Source organism: Myotis nattereri, assembly GCF_964212035.1.
Source record: "Myotis nattereri genome assembly, chromosome: 15".
NCBI classification, from domain to species: Eukaryota; Metazoa; Chordata; class Mammalia; order Chiroptera; family Vespertilionidae; genus Myotis; species Myotis nattereri.
Window position 1 is genome coordinate 34,406,401 of NC_138090.1, and position 11,110 is coordinate 34,417,510.

Consider the following 11,110-nt stretch of genomic DNA (forward strand, 5'->3'; position numbering starts at 1 on the left):
TGGAAATAAAGAGCTATATTATTAATATGCAGTTTTGATTTGTAAATAAAAAACATGTTTCTTCATTAGAATTTTAAAATTATTTTACCCACTTTCAATAAAAGACTCATTGGTATTATATTTGGACTATTATTCATTTTAAATACAGAGTATCTTAAAATGGACTCACAGTTGACATTGAGTAGATATTCATTAAAACCCTTGTGTTCTGAAATTTCTTGAAGAACTCTCCATTCTTACTTTCTAATCCTATATAATAAAAAGCCCAGCGACTGAAACAGCAGAACGACCAGAGACCAGAACCACCAGGCCCCTCAACTGGGCTGGCCCCGCCCCCCAGCAAGCAGTTAGAGGCATCAGGCAGGCAAGTGAGTGCTTAGGGACCATCAGGCAGGCAGTTAGGGGCCATCAGGCAGGCAGAGCCCTGAGATCAATCGCCTCAAAGAGGGAGACACAGGTTCCTGCCACAGCCTGCTGGAGGGCTGCGATGGGAGGCACTGGCGTCAGGCAGCTCCTGAGCAGCTCAGCACTTGCAGCCTGGCCCAGGCCTAGGGTCGCCGACTCTGCCCTTGGCTTCTGCAAGTCTGGACTGCCACTCCTGCTATGATGCCTGGGCAGATCCAGGACCCTTCCATGACTGTGGGCTCTCTGCTAGGGCTCGGCCCCCTGACCGGACTCCCCAGCTTGGCCCTGACTGCAGAGGAGCTGAAATACGCTGACATCCACAACATTGGGGCCATGACCGCCCCTTTGCACTTCCTGGAGGTGAAACTGGGCAAGAGGTCTCAACCTGTGAAAACTGAGCTAGACTAGGAAGAGGAGCAGAGGAAAAGGCGCCAGGAATAGAACAAAGTGACGGCAGCCTGATGCTGGAACAAGAAGGAGTGGAGGGAGTTTCTACAGCGGGAATATGAGTGGCTGGAACTCATGAGCGCAGAGCTGAAAACCCAGATGGAGGAGCTGAAGCAGCAGTAGCAGCAGCTCACCTGATGCTCAACTGACATCGCTCCACCTGCATCGTCAGGACCGACAGCATTCAGGCCCGGGACTCAGAGGCAATCCACTGCTGGAGCAGCTGGAGAAGAAGTGACCATGGGCTGGGAGGAGGAAGAGGAGGAGAAGGACATGAGGAGAGGGAGGAGGAGGAGAGTCCCAGAGGGCTCTTCCTTGCTGCATGAAAAACTCTTCAATGAGGCTCAGCACAGCCAGCATCGGCCGGGCTTTTTTGTGAAACTCAGATCAGCTACACCAGGGGAAGGAACCCAGACTGATGAAACCCAGGACCAAATGCTGAGAGCAAAGTAGTCCTGAGGAGGGGGCCTGTTCTGCCTGGGGCCAGGCTTGCAGGAGGCAGGACAGAGGCCCTGGCAGAGAGAGATGCCCAACCAGGCAGCTGTGTGCACTTCTCCAGCCTCTCCACTAGGGCATCACCCAAAGGACCTCTGAGCAGCCAGGAAAAGCCATGAGTTGCAACCAAAATTAGGCTGAGTATGGAACTTAGAGTGAAACTGCAATCTGCCTGCCCCCAGCCCTGACCCTGACCGTGACCCTGATCCTGATGCAAGGTGGGAGAAAGGCACAGTGCCAAGCCCTTCTGTACCTATTCACTGTGGTCCAGCTTAGTCCTGCCCAGAGTGGCAGCCTGGGCACAGCTTTGCTGGCCCTGCTGGAGTTGCTGTGGGCATGAGGCATGGGCGTCCTTTCAAAGCACATACTCACTGAATGTTTACAGACTGGCTGTCCTGGCAGGGCTTTCAACTGCACATGTTTTATATATTTTTAAAAATATATATATTTTTACAAAAAAAAAGATTTTGTACAAGCAATATATAAATGGATTTCTATAATTACTATATGTGATACAGTATAAATATGCTATGCTTAGTTTGTTATGAACAGATATTCATCAGTTAGGGCCATTGGGTGTAACTTCTAAGTATTGTAGTCTCTGGGTGTTGAGGGGGCAGGGGCGGGGGTGTGGTACATTTTCATCCTAGTAAACCCTTCATAGTACTCAGTTCTGTATCACTCAGTAAACATTACTCTTACTTAAAAAAAAAATAAAAAAAGAGGGAGGCCCAGGCTACCTTGTCAGTGGCCCTGCAGCAGGTGGGCGGGGCCTCCCTCTGTGGGGTGATTGATCTGGGGGCCCCGCCATTGATCGCCCCACAGAGGGAGGCCCAGGTCACCAGCCAGTGACACTGTGGCAGATGTTAGATCTGGGCAGTGATCGCCCCGCAGAGGGAGGCCTAGGCCAGCCAAGCGATCGCAACCCACACCTATCACCTGCAGAGGGAGGCTACCAGTGGCAGGGAAGGCGGGGGACAGCACTGCACAGATGGCAAGCAGTGGCAGTGGCAGGGGTGGGGCCAGGTGCCAGAAGCCTGGGGAAGGAAAGCCCTGATTGGCCCTGATCTCAGGCCAGGCCTAGAGACCCTACCTGAGGGGTCCTGGATTGCAAGAGGGTGCAGGCCAGGCTGAGTAAGCACCCCCCCCCCCCACCCAGTTCATGAATTTTTGTGCACTGGGCCTCTAGTATCTTTATAATGTAACTAGAGGCCCGGTGCACAAAAATTTGTGCACTGGCTGAGGGGGGGGCGGAGGGTGTCCCTCAGCCCCACTGTGCCCTCTCACAGTCTGGGACCCCTCGGGGGATAACAACCTGCTGGCTTAGGCCCACTCCCGGGTGGCAGAGGGCAAGCCCAATCCCAAGGTGCCTGCCCCGCAGCCCCTGGTCGGGCTCAGAGCAGGGCCGATTGGGGAGTTGGGGCGCTGCCCCCTGTCATGCACAGAGCAGGGCAGATCAGGAGTTTGTGATGCCACCCTCAGTCACGCTCAAGGTAGGGCCGTTTGGGAGGTTGGGGAGCCGCCCCCTGTCACTCTCAGGGCAGGGCCGATGGGGAGGTTGCGGCTCCACCCCGTCACACACAGAGCAGGACCCATGGGGGGGTGGGGGAACTCCCCCCATCACACTCAGGGCAGGGCCAATGGGGAGGTTGCGGCTCCACCCCGTCACACACAAAGCAGGGCCCATGCGGGGGTTGGGGTACCACACCCTGTCACACACAGAGCAGGGCCAATCAGGGCGTTGGGGAGCTCCCCCCTATCAGGCACAGAGCATGGCCAATCAGGGGGTTGGGGCGCCTTCCCCTTTCACGAACAGAGCAGAGCAGATAGGGAGGTTGTGGCCCCGCCCCCTGTCACACACAGAGCCACAGGGCAATCAGGGGGTTTGGGCGCTGCCCCCTATCATGCTGCTCCAGGGGCCAGGAGGCCTCGCGGCTCCACTTGACACAGGGGCAGTGAGGCCTCACTGCTCCGCTGATCCTGGTGCTGGGAGGCCTCGCTGCTCTGCTGATCCCGGTGCTAAGAGGCCTTGCGGCTCCGCTTGACACAGGGGCAGTGAGGCTTCACTGCTCAGCTGATCCCGGTGCTGAGAGGCCTCGAAGCTCCGCTGATCTCGGGTTTGGGAGGCCTCGTGGCTCCACTGATCCCGGTGCTGGGAGGCATATTACCATTTTACTCTATAGGATGGAGGCCTGGTGCACAGGTGGGGGCCAGCTGGTTTGCCCTAAAGGGTGTCCTGGATCAGGGTGGGGTCCCGCTTGGGTGCCTGGCCAGCCTGGGTGAGGGGATGATGGCTGTTTGCAGCTGGTCACACCCCCTTCAGGGTGGGGGTCCCCACTGGGGTGCCTGGCCAGTCAGGGGCTGAGGGCCGTTTTCAGGCTGGTGGGTGACTGAAGCTCCCAGCCTCTCCTGTTTTTCTTTTTTTAAAATTCTGGGATTTATTTACCTTCTATGGATGTCACTGGAGCTGAGAGCCAGCTTTAGCTCAGACCTCGGCTGCTGAAAGCAGGTTTCTGGACTTTATTTACCTTCTGTATTTGAAACTTTGTTGCGACTCCAGCTCTGAGATCCCGGCTGACTGAAAGCAGGTTTCTGGGGTTTTGTTTAGCTTCTATATTTGTAACAATGTTTCTTAGACTGCAAGCTCAGAGCCCAGCAGCGGCAGGCAGGGAACGTTGGCTTCCTCCGTCACTGGAACAAGCAAGCCTCCTGTTCGCGTCAGTTGCCTGGCTGCCGGCCGCCATCTTGGTTGGCAGTTAATTTGCATATCTCCCTGATTAGCCAATGGGAAGGGTAGAGAAGTTACGGATAATTATCATGTTTCTCTTTTATTAGATAGGATGCTTTATAATACTTAAAATATGCTACCCTGGCCAGTTTTGCTCAGTGGTTGGAGTGTCAACCCACGCACAAAAGGGTCATGGGTTCAATTCCCAGTCAAGTGCACATACCTCAGTTATGGGTTTTCTCCCTGCCCCCAGTTGGGGCATGTGTGGGAGGCAACCAATCGATGTGTCTCTCTCTCCTTCCCCTCCTCCTTCCTTCCCTCCCACTTTCTCTGAAAAGCAATGGAAAAAATATCCTCGGGTGAGGATTAATAACAAAAAATGTTAGTAAATTCTGAGAATTTAATATCTCTTATTAGAGTATGTAGATATATAAAAGCCTAATATGAAAGTGTCCCCTTGTGAGTTTGACCAACTGGGAGTTCAATTGCTCCCTATGACATGTGCTGACCACCAGGGGACAGTGCAGAATGAAGGAAGGCCCCGGCTGGCAGCTGGCAGCTGCTGGGGACCCTACCCATGCACGAATTTTGTACACTGGGCCTCTAGTTGATTATAAAGTGATAGATTCCTTTGATATTTTGTAATCTGAAGATTTAATCATATATTCATGTCACAGTATTTAAACCTATTTACCTTTTTGCCTTCATGTTGTAGACCTGATGACAGTTGTTATTGTGCAGGACTATTTTTTACCATTTCCCCCCATTTTTACAGACTGAAGGGTTGGTTTTTGAGGTTAATTTTTATCCCTTCTCTTGTTTATATATCATAAGAGAAATGATGTATTGTCTTGGTGAAATGTGTTAAAACACACAAATTACTGCCCCCCCCCTTTTATTTGGCCCTGAATTTTTTGTCTTCTCTGGGACAGGCAGGCCATGATTATTTATGCCTAGTCTGCAGGCCCATTCTACAGGCACAGTCCTCTGACTGTATGTATTTCAATATCTAGAGTTTAAATGAAGTATTAAGATGTGCATTTTAACTACAGATGCAGGCTGCCTCTTTCCATAAAGCATTACCAACAAAAATGCTCTATTTCTTCATTTGTGCAGAAATCAAGAGGAGAGAATTATGATTATCACCTACAGAAAATTCTACTATAGCCACCTTTTGTACTTTTAATGGACACACATATTGGTTATAGTGGATTGGTCTACTTTTGTTTATTTGAATAGATAAGAGAATTCACTTATAGAATACTGAGTTGCTCAAACAAAATCTTAGAGTTCTAAGGAATAATACTTTAGCCCTGACTGGTTTGGCTCAGTGGATAGAGCGTCGGCCTGCAGACTGAAGGAATAATACTTTAAGTGGTGGCAAAGAACTTGTGTGGTGAGGTCACCACTGCAGCTGCTGATGACAGAATCCGCAGCTTATGCTACTGACATCATAGGTGTTGGACTCTGAATGTTCCTGCTACTGCTACCCAGGGTTACACAGATTCTGACACCCATATGGAATCCCCACAGTCTTTGTTATTTTGTATCATCACCTTGTGGTTCTGAGATGGGTGTGTTTGAGTGCCAAAGTCTAGTTTCCATCCTTATGCATTAACTTCTGGGAAGAGTGGGATGCATTTTTAATCTAGTAAGAATCAACCTCTGCTTCTTAAAGATGGGTGTTTCTAGCGTTTTGGTGATAATTTCCATAGTTGTGGTAAAAATTTATAATCTTACTATCACTATTCCACCTTGGCTTCAAACTATCTGAGAATATTAAGGGAGACAAATTAACATTAAAAGTCAAATCATGGACCATTTTTACAAACTTCTTACCTTTTATTCTACATTGTCATGCAGTTAAAATTTCCTTTGGAAAAAAATATGTCCATGTAGTTCAGGGTATTATAATCAGTTGTATATAGAATCTTAGTGATAAATTGTATTCTCTTATAATCTATAAACTTGAAATTCTTAATTTTTGTAATTTAAAAGAATTTAGATTTGAGAACTTAAGAACTCTTAGATAAGATTAATTTTATCTTAGTTACATTTTTTATTGTTTTACCTTTTTACAAATCTTTAAAAAATTTTTATTTTCTTTATTGTTTAAGGTATTACATATGTGTCTTCCCCCCCCCCCCAACCGCTGCTCCCTCCAGCTCCCTGCTCATGTTCTCCCCCACCCCTCCCCTCCCAGTGTCTGTGTCCATTGGTTATGTTTATATACATGCATACAAGTCCTTTGGTTGATCTCTCCCCTTTCCCCCCACCCTCCCCTGCCTTCCCGCTGAGGTTTGACAGTCTGATCAATGCTTCTCTGTCTTTGTATCTTTCTTAGTTACATTTAACTTTATGAAATTGATTTCATGCTACATAAAATCTTAAGGAACTCGGTTTTTCCTTTTACCATTAGTTTGTCAAGATTCATCCTATTGTTCAATATAATCCATTAATTTTAACTATAATGTTCCATAGTGTAAGCATATAAAAATTCACTCATCCACTTTTTAAAAAAATGTTTTTTATTTATTTCAGAGAGAAGAAGAGAGAGCGAAACATCAATGGTGAGAGAGAATCATCAATTGGCTGCCTCCTGCACACTGCCTACTAGGGATCAAGCCTGCAACCTGGGCATGTGCCCTGACTAGGAATCGAATCTTGACTTTCTGGTTTGTGGGTGGACGTTCAGCCACTGAGCCACACCAGCCAGGCCCACCCACTTTTTTGAGATTTTAAATACAATCCTTTAATTAGTTGGGATTGTTTCACCCATACCTAGGCAACTACTAATCTACTTTCTGTCTTTATAAATTTACCTATTTTATACATTTAATATAAACACAATCATATATGTTATTTTTTCTATCTGGCTTCTTTCACATAACATGTTTTCAAGATTCATCTTATGCTGCAGCATGTGTCAATCCTTCCTTCTTTTAATGGCTGAATAATATCCTGTTGTATAACTATACCACATTTAACTTATCCATCCCTTAGTTGCTGGACATCTAGGTTTTCCTATTTTGGGCTATGATTAATAATGCTACTATGAAGCCCTGGCCGGGTAGCTCTGTTGGTTAGAGTGTCATCCCAATACACTGTGAGTTCCATTCTGGGTCAGGGCACATATAAGAATCAACCAATGAATGCATAAATAAGTGGAACAACAAATCAATGTTTCTCTCTCTCAAATCAATCGATCAATTTTAAAATCTATGAATATTCATGGGAATTTTTTGTGGATATTTATTTTTATTTCTCTTGGTTATATATGAGTAGAATTGTTAGGTTATATGGTTATATGTCTAAGTGTTTGTGGATCTTCCAGATTGTTTTCCAAAGTAGCTGAACCATTTTATATTTCCACCAGCAGTGTATGAGGATTCAGATTTCTTCACATCCTTGCCAACACTTGTTATTTTGTCTTTTATTTGCAACCATCTTAATGGGTATGAAATGGTATTTCATTATGGTTTTGACTTGCATTTCCCCAGTGACTAGTGATGTTGAGCATGTGCTTATTGACCATTTATATACCTTCTTTATAGAAATGTCTATTCAAATACTTTGCCCACTTTAAGACTGGTTTATTTGTCTTTTACAAATGAATTGTGTTAGTTATATAATTCTGTCTCTGATGAAAGTCTCTTATCGGACATGTGATTTACAAAAGTTTTATCTCATTCTGTGGGATGTCTTTTCATTTTATTCATATTGTCTTTGAAGTACAAACGTTTTTTTAATTTTATTTTCAACTTTGGTAAAGCCCAATTCATCTATCTTTTCTTTTATTACTTGTGCTTTTGGTGTCATATCTAAGAAACCATTGCCTAACTCAAGTTCTCAAAGATTCACAGTCATGTTTTCTTTTAGGTGTGTTATACTTTTTAACTCATATTTAGACTAGGGGCCTGGTGCATGAAGATTCGTGCACTGGGGGTGGGTCCCTCAGCCCGACCTGCACCCTCTCCAATATGGGAGCCCTCAGGGGAGCCCTCTCCAATCTGGGAGTTTCTGTCTGTCTTTGCAATCATATGAGTGAATTGTCTGAGACCCCCAACCCAGTTTGGTTTGTTGCTCACAGAATAATAGAGGCATTTTGTTTTCCTTTGCTTCATTGGTGGAGATTTCCTGAAAGTTTTAGGATATCTTCCCTTTAATTTTTCCTAGACACTCTAATTTTACTTATGTCTATCACCTTTGCTTTCCCTCCATCCCCTACTGCAACAGTAACTTGCTCCAGGCTCACTTTGCTCTAGTAACTAGGAGATCCGTCTGCCACCAGAACTACGATTCCCAGCATTCCTGGTGCTCCCCATGCTCTGAGCTTCCACTTCAGGTCCTGTGGCTGCCACCAGAACTACTATTCCCAGAATTCCTGATGCTCCCCATGCTCTTGGTTTTCCCTTCCTGCTCTGTCTCCATCCCACAGGCTCCCACTCTGCCAAGTCCTCCAAGCTGCCAGCTCTCCCACTCTGATCTCTGCCTGGCGCCTGTGTATGCAAATTAACCTGCCATCTTTGTTGGGTTCATTTGCATACACACGCCTGATTGGCTGGTGAGTGTGGCAGAGGGATGGTCAATTTACATGTTTTTCTTTTATTATATAGGATATATGATAAACTTTTAGTTACTTTATGGTGTGAAGTAAAGGTACAGTTTTATTCATTTGCATGTGAATATGTTGTCCCAACATGATTTGTTGAAAGGCTGTTACTTCCCCCATTGAATTGATTTCATATCCTACTGGAAAATCAGTTTATTGTAAATCTAAGAGTTTATTTTTGAATTTTCAGTTCTATTTCACCGATCTTTATGTCTATTCTTATATCATTACCACACTATCTAGTGTAATAAATTTTTGGATATAAGAAATGTGACCCTAGCCGGTTTGGCTCAGTGGATAGAGAGTCAGCCTATGGACTAAAGGGTCCCCGGTTCGATTCCAGCCAAGGGCACATGTCTAGGTTGCGGGCTTGATTCCCCCCCCAGTAGGGGGCATGCAGGAGGCAGCCAATCAATAATTCTCTCTCATCATTGATGTTTCTATGTATCTGTCTTCCTTCCTCTCTGAAATATATATATATTTAATCTTTGATGAAAGGTGAATCCTTCATCTTTGTCCTTTTTCAAGATTTTTTTTTTTTTTAGCTATTCTAGGTTCTTTGTATTCCCATATGAATTTTCAGGTCAGCTTGTCAATTTACCAAGGAGACTAGGTGGGATTTTTAAGAGATTGCATTGGGAAATAGTGCCACTTTCACCATATTAAGCATTCTGACCAGTGAAGATGGAATGTCTTTCCTTTCATTTAGAACTACTTTAATTTCTTTCAACAATGCTTTGTAGTTAGAAGAGTATAAGTTTTGCACTTATTTTGTTGAGTTTATTCCTAAATATTTTTTATGTAATTGTAAATGGAATTTTTATTTTTACTTTCCATTTTAATTGTTCATTGCAACTGTATGGAAATAGAATTGATTTTTGTATCTTGGTCATGCATCCTGAAACCTTAAAGAAGTAATTTATCTAGTTTTTTACTAGATTCCTTAGGGTTATCTATATACAAGACCATGTCATCATCAAACAGTTTTCCTTTTAATCTCCAAATCTTTTTATTTCACTTTCTCTTACCTAATTGCTGTGCCTAGAACCTCTGGTCAAATGGAATTGGTGGATAGATATCCTCAAGTTGTTTTTGATTTTAAGAGAAAAGCATTCAATCTTTTGGAATTAAATATTATGTTATCTGTGGAGTGTTTGTAGATGAACTTAATCAGGCTGAGAAAATTTCCTTCTATTCTTGTTTTTTTTAAGTGTGTTTACTATGAAAGGGAAGTGGATTGTGTCAAATACTTTTTCTGCATCTATTGAGATGACCAGGAGGTTTTTGTCCTTTATGTGTATGGTGTATTATGTTAATTTATTTTTGAATGTTAGATCAACCTGCCATGCTTGGTATAAATCCTACTTGGTCATGGCACATAATTCTTTTATATACTGCTGGATTTGGCTTCACAGTTTTTTTGTTGAGAATTTTTGTATCTATATTTACAGTATAAATGGGTTTGTAGGATTCATTCCCTGTGATGTCTTCTGGTTTGATATTAGGCTAATATTGGATTCAAAGCAAAGTTGTAAGTATTACCTACCCTTCTGTGTTTTTTAAAGAGTTTCTGAAGAATTGGTATTATCTAAAATGATAGAGTTCACCAGTAAAGGCATCTTGGCCAAATCTTTTTTCTTTAATAATTTTTAATTACAAATTCAATCTCATTATTTTCTTATGGATCTATTCAGATTTTCTATCTCTTCTTTAGTTAGCACTTTATGTCTTCCTAGGAGTTTACTCATTTCATCTCAGTATATTGATGTTATATTATATTGGTATATAATTGTTCATAATATTTCTTTATAATTTTTAAATTTTTCTGTATGTTCAGTTACAATGTCCTCTCTACCATTCCTGATTTTAGTAATTTGAGTCTTTTTTTTCTTATTCAACATAGGTAAAAGTTTCTTAATTTTGTTGACCTTTTACTTATTTGTTAACTTTATTCTTATTTTTGACACTATTACAGATGTCCCCATTTCCCTCTTTCAACAATGCTTTGTAGTTAAAAGAGTAGAAGTTTTGCTCCACCCAGCCCTGCCCCTCCTTCTCTCTAGCCATCACCACACTGCTGTCTGTGTCTATGGGTTATGCATGTACTATCTATTCTTTGTCTAATCCAGGGGTGGGCAAACTTTTTGACTCAAGGGCCACAATGGGTTCTTAAACTGTACCGGAGGGCCGGAACAAAAGCATGGATGGAGTGTTTGTGTGAACTAATATAAATTCAAAGTAAACATCATTACATAAAAGGGTACGGTCTTTTTTTCTTTTTAGTTTTATTAATTTCAAATGGGCCGGATCCGGCCCGTGGGCCGTAGTTTGCCCATGGCTGGTCTAATCCCTAAGCTTCTTTCATCCAGTCCTTACCTCTCCCTTCACCTCTGACAGCTGTCAGTCTGTTCCACATATCCACG

The 11,110-nt window shown here is 43.7% G+C and overlaps 1 pseudogene across 1 annotated transcript; it reads left to right on the forward strand.

Moving 5' to 3' along the window:
- Positions 1–603: 603 nt before the first annotated feature.
- Positions 604–1,090, forward strand: LOC308530777 (jun dimerization protein 2-like; annotated as a pseudogene). Its single transcript has one exon. The product of its transcript is annotated as a jun dimerization protein 2-like (transcript).
- Positions 1,091–11,110: the final 10,020 nt, after the last annotated feature.